Genomic DNA, 14,080 nt, shown 5'->3' on the forward strand with positions numbered 1-14,080 from the left:
TATTGACATACCCTCATGGGCCCTTCCTGCTCCCAGGCAATCATCCCATGTTACTGAGAAATAACAGCTATCAGTTCAGAACTTCTACCCTCACTTTCACCCACCTACCTGCACATGCACTCTTACATTCTGCCTTCCCACCTGTTCCTCCGGATTGTGTGTACTTCTATCTAGGTCAACCTCTTCTACTTGTATACCAGATTTCATGCCCTCTTACCTACTCAGCAATGTTGTCCTAGCACCTATCCACTCTCTTCTGCTTCCTCATTCTGCTCACACTCTGCCAGATCCTTCTGACTACATAAAGCATGCTGTTATTCCTCTCATCCTAAAAAAATCTTCCCCTTCCAGTTACTGCCCTGTTTCTCCTATTTATAGCACACTTCCTCCAAAGAGTTATTATCTGTGTTTGTCTTTTATAATTTGTCCTCCCTCATTTTCTCTTAAACCCACTCATTAGACTTTCACTCCCACTGCTCCATCAAAATGTTCCTGAAAAGGTCATCACTGACACTCCTGCTGTTTATCCAAGGCGCGATCTTCAGTGTTGCACTTGCTTGACCTATCTAACGTACTTGACACAGCTCTTTCTTCCCTGCCAGCACTTCCTGCCCTTGGCTCGCCCAGTATTCCTCCCACTTCACGGTTATCCTTCCTTCTCTGCCTCCATTCTCATCTCCATAGCAACTGTATACTGGAATTCCCCAGTTCTCAGTCTTTGCTTCCATTTTATTTCATTCTTTATTCACTTATTTGGTGATTTCATTAGAGGCTTTAAATACCGTTTATCCTGATGACATCAATATTTATAGTTGTGGCCCCAGCTGCTTCACAAATTCCCCGCAGGTATAGTCAACCACATACTCAACATCTCCACTAACAAACATTGAAGACTCAGTAAGACCGAAATTGAATTACTCTTCTTCCTCAACAAATGTGCTCTACAGCTTCTCGCCCCTGTTCAGAGTAGCCTTACACTTCTAGCTGCTAAGGTTAAAAACTTTCAAATCATTCTTGACCTGTTTTTTATCTCGCACATCTCCCATCTAAATCCATCAGCAATCCTGTTGACTCAAATCTGATACCACAAAGCCCAAACCATATCGTCTCTCTCCTGGATTGTTGAGACAGCTTCCCAACATTATCACTTCCCTTTTAGTCTAATATTAACCGGCCAGAGTAATCCTCTAAAAACATACATCAGATTATGGCATTCCTTTGCTCAGAAGTCTCAGTGCCTTCCCACCTTATCTAGTCAAAATTCCGAAGTCTTTGAAGTGACCTGCAATTCCCTACGTGATCTGACCTGCTTCCCATTATGTCACCAACTGATTGCCTACAATTATCCCCTTCAATCATCCTGCCCCAGCCGTGTTTGTCTCCTTGCCGTTCACAGAACATGCCAGGCATTTCCTTACCTCAGGGCCTTCGCACTTATTGGAAGGAATTACTTGCTTCCTCATCTCCTTTAAGTTTCTGTCAAAATGTCCTCTTCTCTATGAGGCTTACCTTCTCATCCCTTTTCTAGCAGTGCTTACCCCTCCTTTGCTTTATTCCTCTTCATAATCCCTACTTCCTTCTAACAGGCTATGTAATTTACAAGGTTATTGGTTCCCTAAAGGCAGAATGGTCTATTTTATTTGTTCGTTTGTTTTATTGTTGAATACCAATTATGTAGAATAGAGTGCTGGAATAGACTGGTCATCAGTAAGTTGTTTTTGAATGAATGGATGAATAAATGAGTCAGGTCTCTAAAGGTGAACAATAAGACAGAGACTGTGTTTGCTGCAGACCAGAATGGGTTACAAAAGCTCAGGCTGTCATGCATCAAGACTCATGCCTGCAAAAATTATACAAAATTATACAAAACCAATAATTGTGCTTTCGCATGGGGAGAATTTTTTTAAGTGTCCTCTCACCTGAGCCAGTTTTGCAAAGAATATATACAAAATAGATCATTTTTAACTGAGAAAATACAAAATGTTCTTCCTTACATAGTACTACAGAGGGTCTCAACAGGGCAAGCTAGTTTAATGATTTCTCAGAGTTTCACCATTTATCCCTAAGTCTTGGCATCTGAGATGGCTCTCCCCTGCCCTCAATATTAATATCAGTCTCCTTACTCTTTTATCCCCCAAATTTAACTTTTCTTTTCCATTTTGTCATCACATGACACACAGAAAAATTAAACTATTTCCTAAAAATGACACAGGTATTAAAGTAATGAATCCAAAACCATATATATAAGAAAGAAAAACTAGGACAAAAAGAAGATTTATTAGATACTGTGCATAAGGTATCTTCAAACATTTCATAATGGACCAGATAGTAAATAGTTTAGGTTTTGTGGGCCATATGGTCTCTGCCTCAACTACTTAACTCTGCTACCTACCGTAGAGCAAAAGCAACCATACATAATATGTAAATGAATGAGTATACTTGCATTCCAATACAGCTTTGTTTATAAAAACAGGTGCATGCCAAATCAAGCTGCTGAGCTGTTGTTTGCCTGCTCCTGCCCTGTGTCTTCCTCATCCATCCAATCATTATTTCAAGGGTCGACACTGCTTGTTGAATGAATAAAGCTATCTACATATTTTGTATTCAGAGCAATTTGTGGGCAATTATAATGACATTGTTTCAGAGTTTATGAGTTCTGAGTTGTGCTCAAATCATTTAACTTGCCTTCCCAGAGAAAGTGCTGAAGAACGTTGGAGACAGCAAATGGGAAAGCTGCAAGAATTCTATGGAATATTCTCAAAAGGAAAATGCAATGAGTCCACTTATACAAACAGATATCCATATTTATATAAAGTGGATACTTTGAATTTGTGGAATGTTCAGAAATGTGTTTATACACCTTACTCTAATTTTCTGTGAATATAATCATTGAGACTTGGCAGTAAAAACACAAAGATCAAATTTGTAGCCATTAGAAAAGCTGTAGAAAGTTACTGTCCCAGGTAGATAGAAACAGTAAAGATGGCCTTCATCATCAGAAGTAAAGATGAATTAAAATAGATTTGGGGACTATGTAGTGCTTTTACACCCACTGACCTTTGCCCCTTTAATTTTCACCAGTATATGTGGTATGACAGAAAGTGGCATGACAGAAAATATAGCAGAGCCTGACATGAGAAACATTTTGTGAGTCCAATGCAGTGGTTTCAGGAAGTAACTTTTTATGTTGGTGGTAAGAGAATAAAAGTGAAGAAACAAACTGGTAAGCTTACCGTGTTCCAGGCATGTTCCAGGCAGTGCCCCAAGTGCCATATATATATTCATTCACTTAAATGAATACATATATATATATTCAATTAAATGAATACATATATATATTCAATTAAATGAATACATATATATTCAATTAAATGAATACATAAATATTATATATATAATATATATAAATATTATATATATAATTATATATATTCATTTAATTCTTAAACAACTCTATGAGGCAAACATGAAGTTCCAAGTGTCCAATGTCCCAACTTTCCAAGTGAAACAATTGGAGAACAGATATGTTAAATAATTTCCCAATATATCCCGCTAGTTAGAGACAAGCTGACATTTAAACTTATAGAAGATGGTTCTGTAGCTCATGCTTTTATTGACTTAACAATACTGCCTCTCAACAGTTAACAGGTTAAAAGGACATTTTTAATTAGGAAAATGTTAGCTCACTAGAAAGCAAAATTTTTAAACCTACTAGAGAAAGTTAAGAAAGTAGATAAAGCAAAATTTCCAGAAAGACATATTCAGGTATAATTTTAATTTTAATCTTGGAAGAGAAAAGAGACATTTTGAACTAAAACAGAAGGAAAGACAGGCTGGGATGAAGATCAGGAAAACTACAGTTGCTTCCACTCAAGTAGAAGTGGAGAAATTAACGGCTGGCCAGTGGACACAGGGCAGGAGCCTGGAGAGTATGGAAACAGCTTGAAGTATCTCCTGTGGAAAACTTGACAGGGTCCCCAAAAAGCTAAAGCTAAATCAGATGACCCACTCAGGGCCCAGTGGGAGCCAGGTGCCACAGACTCAGTTATCTATTCATTAAGGCAATTTCTCTAGTGACCTGTTAATTTAACCTACTTCATCTATTATAAATTCAAAAGTTAGAAATTGTATCCCTTTTTAAAAGATCTTATATGTCTGATTATCACTAATTCAGACTGATCTTCTCCCCAATCAGTCCACATCTTTGATATTTTCTCTACTTACTATATTTCATCCATAAGACACAGATTTCTTTCAGATTTTGACATCTCAGAAATCTAAATGTCTTATACTCCATGATGAAATTGGGAGGATTTTTCTCCAGTGGTAAATGAAAGAATGATATATCTGACAATCTATGGTGATTTAGATTGGATGAACCACATCATTTACTTTGCCTCCAATTAATGTGAACACTTCCAAGCCAAGGAAAGGCAAGACATTTAACCTCAACACTACTCAATATTTCCATAGCTTCTTATCCTACCTAACACATTTCTATATGTTCTTTCCATTCATGTCAATCCTAAGGTGATAGATGTTTATTATCCCTTCCTTTCACAGATGAGAAATCCAGGATTCAGAGAAGTGAACTCTCCTGCACAAGGCCACTGGCTGACAGAGCCAGCAGCCTAATGAGGTCTTCTGGCACCAGCCTCTGCTCATCTGACTACCCACTATGATTACTCTTAGGCTTTTGCTCTGAGTAAGTGTCTCACTACCCTACATTTCAACTAAGGTCTGAAAACTACCTGTACAACTTTGGTTGTAACTGACAACCTTTTACTCAACAATGTAGAGAAATAGCATATATAAGAATCTTACTCCAAATCACCTTTTAATCCCAAACAATAATAAGAGGCATAGAAGCTGCCTGTAAAACCACTTTCTATTCTTTTGATTTTATAAGCCACAGACAACATCAAAATTCCAGAGTCCATTTGCTGATATGTAGAAGCCTTCTTGTGTGCAACAAAACAATTTAAAAAAAAAAAAAAAAAACAAAGATCATGCAGAAAAAGTGCTCTGCAAAATTGAGGCAATATTTCGAGCTGACGGAATGAATAAAGATAGCCAATGTCAGTCAACAGCCAGTGGAAAAATAACCCTCAACTTGAGATTCATTTGAAGCCTACCAGAAAGACAGAGTGAAATATAACACAAAACTGTCACAGAAGTCTGTTATTTATAGAGAATTGAATTAAATATGACAATTGACCAATAGAATTATAATAGTTAACTCTATCTTTCAGGCATCATGAGATGGTGTTTACCTTACATTACCCAGAAAATGGACTGCAGATGATGATGAACTTCCCTCAGATTAAGAAGCAGCCAACAAACAAAACAATCAAACTTCCAAATTACAGTCTGGCTGAAGAATCAGAATTATTTTGAGAGTTTGGCAGCTAAAACAAATGAACTCAAAGCCATAGAGTTAGCAGGATATATTTGGAATGAGGGTCTAATTGCAGCCAAAGAGACAGGAAAGGCCAAGGGAGATGCTAGAGAAAGAAGGTAGTAAGGAAATTTTTTAATACACTCAGTCACATGGACACTTAACCAAGTTCTATTACAGTCTCATGCTATTAGACACTAAAAGGTATTGCTAAGGAATAGTAAATAAAACAGCATGGCACTAAGGCAGGGAGAGATCCAACATAGGCAGAATATGGTAATTTAACCAAATCAATGGAGACAATATTTATTCATGAACAATTGGTTTTGGAACAATTGGCCAGCAGTTTGGAAAACAAGGTAAAACTGGATCACCACTTATTTCCTTAAAACAAAATAAATTCCAAAGGAAACAGAAATCAAAATCCAAAAATTAAAACAAGAAGAAGAATAGGAGAATATATAGGAAAATACTTTTATAATCTTGGAAAAAATGCTTTCTAATAACATCAAAAATAAAAAAAGCAGTTATTTATATAAGAAATGACCATTACATTTAACTCCATAAAACTGTAAAGTTTCTGCAGAGAAAAACATCTTCACAAACTGGGTTGAAGGATAAATGACAACATGGAAGAGCAATTTTTCAAATATATATCCAAAAAAACAAAGTACCAATTTTTTAAAAAGGTTCCTGAAAATAAAAAATTTTAAAAATAAAAAGGCAAAACCTAATTTAAAAAGCACTTCTCAAAAGAAGACTAAAACAAATGAATCTGCATGAAGAATCTTAGTTGGGTGATAAAAATATTCTAAAACTGGTTTAGGATGATGATTATATAACTTGGTAAATTTACTAAAAAAAAGACAATCATTGAATTGTACACTTGAAATGGGTGAATTATATGATATGTTAAATATGCCTCCATCAAGTTGTTAATAAATGACCGATAACAATTAAAATAGATGTTCTTCCTCATTAGTATTCAAAGAATGCTAACAACGCTTTTTCAATGGTCTCCTCCCTAAGCCTCAAGGACACCACATGGTGCTGGTTTTCTTCAGGCCTCTCTGATAGCTCCTCTGTGTCCTCTGTTCATTCCTTTACTTCTAGAGGTGGCCATGCCTTAGGCTTCTCTGTGAACCTCCTTCCCAGTTTATCACATTCACTCCCTAGGAGTTATCACCTGCTGAGGTTCTGTAGCAACACAGCAACATATTATAAAACAACATTCCAGACCTTCTTCCTAAGCTCCAGAATTATGTATCCTACTTTCTGCATGGCTGCACGCCACTTGGCTAAATCACCAATAGTCTTCAGTCCCATTTCTGCCCCTGCTCACAATTCTTCTCAAGAAGTCCCTCCTCTATAAATGGTATCTCTATTTTCCCACTTGCTCACGGCAAGACTCAGATTTATCTTAGGTATATTTCTACCCCTTGTGTAACCCATCTAATCAATTTCCTATTCCTATAAAATCTATGTCAAAAAATGCCTTTTGGTTCCATTTACTACTTTGCCATTTTACAGTCACTTTGCAGTTCAAACCATCATGATCATCTTCCATTGAACAATTCCAAAAGCATTCCAATTGGTTCCCACTCCTACTCTGTTCCTCACTAAACTATTCTCCCAAAACTGAAAACATGATTTTTTTTAATGCAAATAAGATTTTTGAGGTAGACACCAAGGTGCACCACTCAGATCCCCCTTCAATAAAGACTTGTCCATGGGCTAAGAGTGTTGCCAGCCCCTTCAGGGTTGTTGCAGCTGCAAAGAATTGCCTTGACCCAGGAGGTCACACTCCATCCTGGGGAGGCCTTCATCCAATGATTGGTCAATGTGAAGGTATAAAAGCCCAATCATCTCAACCCAACTGGGGACCCCCCTGGAGAACCATTATAGTTCCACTGCTCCTCGTGGGGTCAACCAAGGCTGTCACTGGGCCCAAACCCCAGTGCCCCTTATCTCTCTGCCCAATCCTTCTTCCTTCTCCTGCTTCCACATGTGTTAATCCAAGACTAATCCTTCTAGTGAACATCCTTCTCACCAAACTCTGGCTCAGATTGCATCCTCGGGAACACTGTGTACAAGACTTTTGAAACCATGTGATGGGTTCATTTGGGTCCTACTGATCCAGACACATTCCTCCCTTCCACTCTCTTGCCCTATTCTGCTGCATGTTTGTTTTCAAATATACCAAATTCCTGCAGGTCTCAGAATTATTGTGTTTGGTGAATCCAAAATAAGGTTTCATCCTGATGATGGCATCCAAACTACTGTAGACTATGGTATAGAGACCACTCACAGATATCACATTTTTTCACTTTACATGCTTCTTAGAGGAATGGCTCTTAGGTGTGACATTCTCTATAGCACCTGGCACAGAGCTTTGCTCACAAAAGATACTCAATAAATAAATAAAATGTGTATGGATTAGGTTACTTGGCAGCAAATATTCTATTGCAGGACCAAATCGCTGTCAACAAGGGCATGCTCAAAACAGCTCTTCTACTAGAACCAAAGCAAAACTCCAGAGACACGAGAGACAATTGACATAAAAAATTTACAAATGTCTTCTATGGTTGAGATCAGAAATTCTTTCAAGGAAAACTAAAGCACAACCCCAGCAGTGAGTCATACTCAAGGTATTTAAAGAAGTAGCAAGAAGTACATTGGGCTGTCTTTTCAACTCCAATTTACCACATCTCAGAATCTTCCTTTTAGGAAAGATTTCTTCTTGAACAATTCCATACTAAATCTTTCCTCTTCTCCTGTTGAAACTTTATGCAAGTAGATTCAAAGACAAAGAATTCCTTTTCCCACCTATTCATAGAATATCCTTTCTAATCCCAAGGCCCCTTACTTAATGCCATTTTTCTATCCATTCAGGATCCCTATGAACAAACTCCTATGATTCCAGTTTGTGTGTAAGTACACATAGTTAATTATGATGGACTATACATTCCTGAAGCTAACTGTGGCCGCTTTAAGATGAACCTCCTTCTAAAAACAAAACAAAAAAAAAGAAGAAGAAGAACCTCCTTCTTAAAAGGCCCTTGGAAAGTAAGCATAGTGATTTAAATAACTAGCTGGGTGTGGTGGTTCACACCTGTAATTCCAACATTTTGGGAGGCTGAAGTGGGAGAATTGCTAGAGCCTAGGAGTTCAAGACCAGCCTGGGCAACATAGGGTGACCCCATCTCTACAATAGATGAAAAATTAGCCAGGTGTGGTGGCATGTGGCTGTGTTCCCCGCTACTCAGGCAGCTGAAGTGGAAGGATCACTAGAGCCCAGGAGTTTGAGACCAACCTGGGCAACATAGGGAGATACTATCTCTACAAAAAATAAAAAATTAACCAGGTGTGGTGGCATGCACCTGTGCTCCCATCTACTTGGAAGGCTAAGGTGGGAGGATGGCTTAAGCCTAGGAATTTGAGGCTGCAGTGAGCTGTGATTGCACCACTGCACTCCAGCCTGGGAAACAGAGCAAGACCCTGTCTCAATAAATAAATAAAATAATTAACTAAAAATTTCAGAAAAAATAAATAATCCATTTGCTCCCAAAAGATCTCCAAGAGAATAGTACCATGACTATACAGGCAGGATAATTTATCCTTGATCATGAGTAATACATTTGTTTTTGCATTTTTGTATTGGTAGATAAACAGCTCATATTAGGAAAAATCATTATGAAACAACTCTTAAAGACATGAGGAAGAGGAACATGGGTAAAAAAACAGGTAGTAGAAGTTGGTGGGAGAAAAGGGATAACAGATCACCCTTAAACAAGCCAGAAACTTAATTATCACCTTTAGTTAAATCCAAACACCCAGTCTCCTGTTTCAAGGAGACCAACTCACAGAATATTTTTCATGACTAACCTTATGTTTGCCACCGAAGATTAAAAACTAAATATTATTTGACAAGTTTTTATATGACGACATAAAGAGTGGCTAGTGCCCACTGTTGACTCAGACATTTCTGCCAACCTCTTTTGCCTGCCAAAATATAGCTTCAATAAGCACACATAAATTTTATTTTTAATAAATAACCACAAAATAGTTTCATAAACATACTAAACTGTGGATAATTGTAGCTCACAATGAGTATGTGTTACAGTTTCGGTAAATAGAAGTTACACAGTCTGAAGCTGGCACACGCTAACCCCATCGTATGGATTGATGTCAAACCAGCTCATGCTGGAACACCCTGGTGATTTTCTTGGTAAGCGGCCTATGTGCTAACTACTTGGGCTCCTGCCTTCTTCCAGCAGCCCTCCTGTTTGTCTATGCAGACATAAGGTTTCAGAGTCCCAAGAATTTAAAAGGATAGCTGAGGTCTCTGCTTGGTGTCCCAAAGGGTCTTTGCGGTAAGAAAAGTTCTTTATGCCCTGACCAACATGTAGACACCTATGATACTTTAAAATGAATAAATAAAGGGCATTTGGGGAAATAAATACTGATGTGATGAGAAGGAACCAGTGAGAATAAACTGTTCTTTCTAACTAACTTTTCTTGGAATTTACATGTTCCTTTTACTCAAAAGATCCTTTTGGAAGAGTGTATTGCCTTTTCCTCTGTTGGCAGACATTTCTTTCTCTTTTTTTTCCTTTTCTATTTTTTTATTCCTTGAAAAAAGCAGCTTATTGAAAGCTTAATGAATTTTTTTTTTCTCTGTTAGAAATCAGCTTTATTTTTAAGCTTCTTTAACCACACATGTGCTTTGATGAACCTCCCTCCCATTCGTGGAAAAGAGCTCTAGGTTCCTAACACTTCCAGCTCCAATTCTCCACATTCTCCTCCACTTCACATCGACCCCTGGGAAACTTAGAGTGAGAAAAGTCAAAGGGGGAATTTTTTTTTTTTTTAACGTACTGAGCTTCCTTTTGAAGATGAGGAAAGAGAGTTTTATCTTTAGTAAAAACAGGCCCTTTTGTGGAAAGGAGACGTGATGATTGATCAAACAGCATTCAGAATTCCAGGGATGCCAAGATATCGCTGGGTTAAATGGTGGAGATGACCCAAAGACCCTGTGCTGTTTGAAAATAAATAAAATTACTCCGGCAACATGTTCCGCATTCCTGTTTGTACTCGGCAATCTATACGCTTTACATTCTGCCTGTGGTTACCTTCACTCAGGTCTTAGCTCACAGTTGAATTTATTCAGTCAGAATTTACTGCAAACTTCCTTATGGGGTGCATGAAACCGGGCCGTAGGACGGATGGGGCAGTGTGCATGGTAAGGAGGCAGGATAGAGCAAGAGGGTGTCCCCGACACCAGGAAGTGCTCAGCCTGAGGCCTTGGAATATCGCAGAGCCATGGATTAAGGGCCTCATGAGCACAGGGAGAGAGTGACTCACTCTGCTGGAGGTTGACCTCCATCAGGAGGAATGCCTCGTGGTGTTTTGTGACCTATGAAACATTGGCAGCCTGCAGTGCTGCCGCACAATTCTGTTATGTTTTTCAGCACTGCCAAGGGTAGGTTTCTCATCTTAACCTCAGTCCTCCTCCAGTCTGCATCCTTTACAATCCTACACAACCCCCAGCAATAGTTCTCTAAGCACACCCTCCCTGACTCCAGTTAACCATTTTTTCTACCCTCACCCCAAATTAAATTCAACTCTCTCTGTGTATTTCTTATTAAACAGCTATGTGTAGAAAGCTATGCAGGACACAGAGGTGCAAGATCTTGTGCATCAAAAAGCTTATCACCCAGTAGGAGAGTTAAACACGTAAAAATTTAGGTGGAAACAAAAATGTTGTAATAGAACTGCAAGTGCTGTGAGCACTTAGACAAAGTAGTGACACGTTTTGGTTCAGCAAGATTGTGAAGTTTTCACAAAGGTTCTGGCACATAAACTGAACCAAGATGCATGGACACGTTTCCTAGAGCTCCAAGGAACAGCATGAGCAAAAGACTAAAGATATGTGGGTAGGCAGCCAAGGGTGTTTGAATTTGAGTGCGGCCAGGGCATAGGATAGTTAGAGAAACAGAAAAAGAGCTGGAAGGGTTGGTTCAGGCCAGATCAAATCCAAATCAAGAAAAGTAAATGTTACTCTGTGAGTAATGGGGAAGAGTTGAAGTTTTCCTGGGAAAAAAATAACTTCCACTGCCCTGTGGTTAAGAATGCTAACCCTGGTCCTGGCTAGCACGGTGAAACCCCGTCTCTACTAAAAATACAAAAAATTAGCCGGGCGTGGTGGCGGGCACCTGTAGTCCCAGCTACCCGGGAGGCTGAGGCAGGAGGATGGTGTGAACCCGGGAGGCGGAGCTTGCAGTGAGCGGAGATCGCGCCACTGCACTCCAGCCTGGGCGACAGAGCCAGACTCCGTCTCAAAAAAAAAAAGAATGCTAACCCTGGAAGCAGTGAGAAGGATTGATTAGACAGGATCAAGGCAGGAGCTGGAATGGACCCATGTAAAGGACCCAATAAGAGTAAGCATAGAAGACTTTTAGATAAGAAGCCTTGTAGAGGCTGAAATAAATGTTTTCCTAACATGGACAAGCAAGGCTCCACCATCCTGCCACTTTTCCTTTTTTAGCAATCAAGCAAGCGACCAAAGACATCAGATGTTAATAAAATGAAATGGCTATAGACAGCACTGTACAGAACCAATAGAACCTTCCACAGTAATGGATACTAAGCACTTGATGTGGAATCACTCTGACTAAAGAACTGAATTTTTCATTTTGTTTAATTTTAATTACTTTTAGTTGACATAGTCCTATGTGGCTAATGCTATCATATGGGACCGTGTAGCTCTAAAGAATAAAATTATATTGGCTGAACCAGAGATCCAAAGCATTTTGGAAAAATTTACATTATTCTTCTACCAGCCATCAGAGTTCAGTGGTGTTGCTGGATTTAGAAGATGGTGTCTACCTATCAAAAGCCCCATGTTAACATATAATAAGATGCAGCGCCTGTATTTAGCTCAGGCATGAAAAAACTTCAAAACATTTTCACTTTCAAAAGGGATCCCTTTGAGTTGTCCAGAAGAATCATCTTATCTCCCTTCCACTCAGGATAGCCTATCAGTGGGCAGTAAGATCATGGAGGTCAGGAAGAGGGTGATTAGTTCTCTCTGACTTCAGAGAGGAGGACCTGTCCTCGACTATCTATTTTCCAATGAAAGTTTCCCAATGAGTCATTGCCCCACTATAACCTAAGCACAGCAGAATGGCCATGGTGTGTCATTAAGTGTTTTTGTAAGTTGATTTGTGGTGTTAACTTTCTGGATCATAGAAATGGTTTTCCTCAGTATTTTTTCTTCTGTAGGTTTGGAGTCAAGAATTATAATCAGTTGCTAAGACTTTGAATTCTCCAGGTAGTTATTTCAAGAACATCCTTTTGCATGTTTCTTGGAAACTGACTCCTTGTTGTATGAATTCAAATACATTATATGTGGTGGCTACTGGCCAGCTCTCAGGACACCTGAACTTTTTGGCACTTCACTCCTTATATTCCGTTATGGAATATGGTAAAATCTCTTATGGACTAAGTAAAACCAGGATTAGATAACTTTTTACTTGCTTATCTCTCCAACAAAATATATAAGAGAAGCACTGGAAGAAATTTAGCAATTTAGAGACTATTAAAATAACATTTAATTTACACATTGATTATTTCTAGTAGAACAAGTGTTTTGAAGATGGCTATAATAATATGAATCTTTGATAACCTTTAAAAACAGAACAGATTGCTCTGAAACCAGATGAAACAAATAGATCTTCCTAAAGCCACAAAGAAGAAATAATGCTTTTCAAACTGTGGGCCACAACCAGCTAGGTTATGAAATCAATTTAGTGGGTCAAACCAAATTTTAAAACTAGAACAGAATAGAAAATATCAGTGTACCTCACACATATTAAAGGTAGAGAATGCTGTATTATAAAACTATCAGTTGCGTTTGTGTCAGTGTGTTCTAAGTTGTGATGTAAAATAAGTATTTTTTTTACAGAGTATTACTTTACCAAGAGCTTAAAAGCCACTGATTACCAAATGAGAGGACCTGAAGTTTCTTGCTGTTGTTCTAGGTAACAAATTGTTCGTTTTTTCATTGTTCTAGGTAACAGATACTTATCAAACATCTGTTCTATGCCTGATATTGAATTCAGTTATCAGGTGAATACATGGCTACTTCCTTCAAGTAATGTATCATCTAACAACATATAGACACAAATAATTATAACACAATGAGCACTATAATAGACATGAAGAGGTAGGTTAGAAACATGGCAGAGGGAGCCTCTACTTCTGCATGTGACAGAATGCAGAGAGGAGACACGACAAATACTTCACAGAGAGAGTGGCATTTGATGTCATCCTTGAAAAGTGACCTGGAGGAACAAGAGAAAGGCATTCCAAGAAAATGGAACATCTTCTGTAAAGGTTGAAATGTGACTTGTACTATGCCTGGAGTCTGGAGTGGTACTCTAAATCTTACTGCACATTTTAGTCACTTAATATAGCCTTCAAACTTAAAGATGTAGTGAAAATGGAGATAGTTTATTTTCATTACATTTGAATTGTTAGTAATATGCTGGTGTTTGATTCAGATCTTATAACCATCCCTTTTGAGAGCAAAGCTTTTCAAATGGAAGAGTTCCTCTCAAATAGGTCAAATGTTACGCTTCCTAGGGAAGAAAACAAAATTCATCTGCATTATAACAGGGT

Source organism: Pongo abelii, chromosome 11, assembly GCF_028885655.2.
Source record: "Pongo abelii isolate AG06213 chromosome 11, NHGRI_mPonAbe1-v2.0_pri, whole genome shotgun sequence".
In the NCBI taxonomy this organism is placed as follows: Eukaryota; Metazoa; Chordata; class Mammalia; order Primates; family Hominidae; genus Pongo; species Pongo abelii.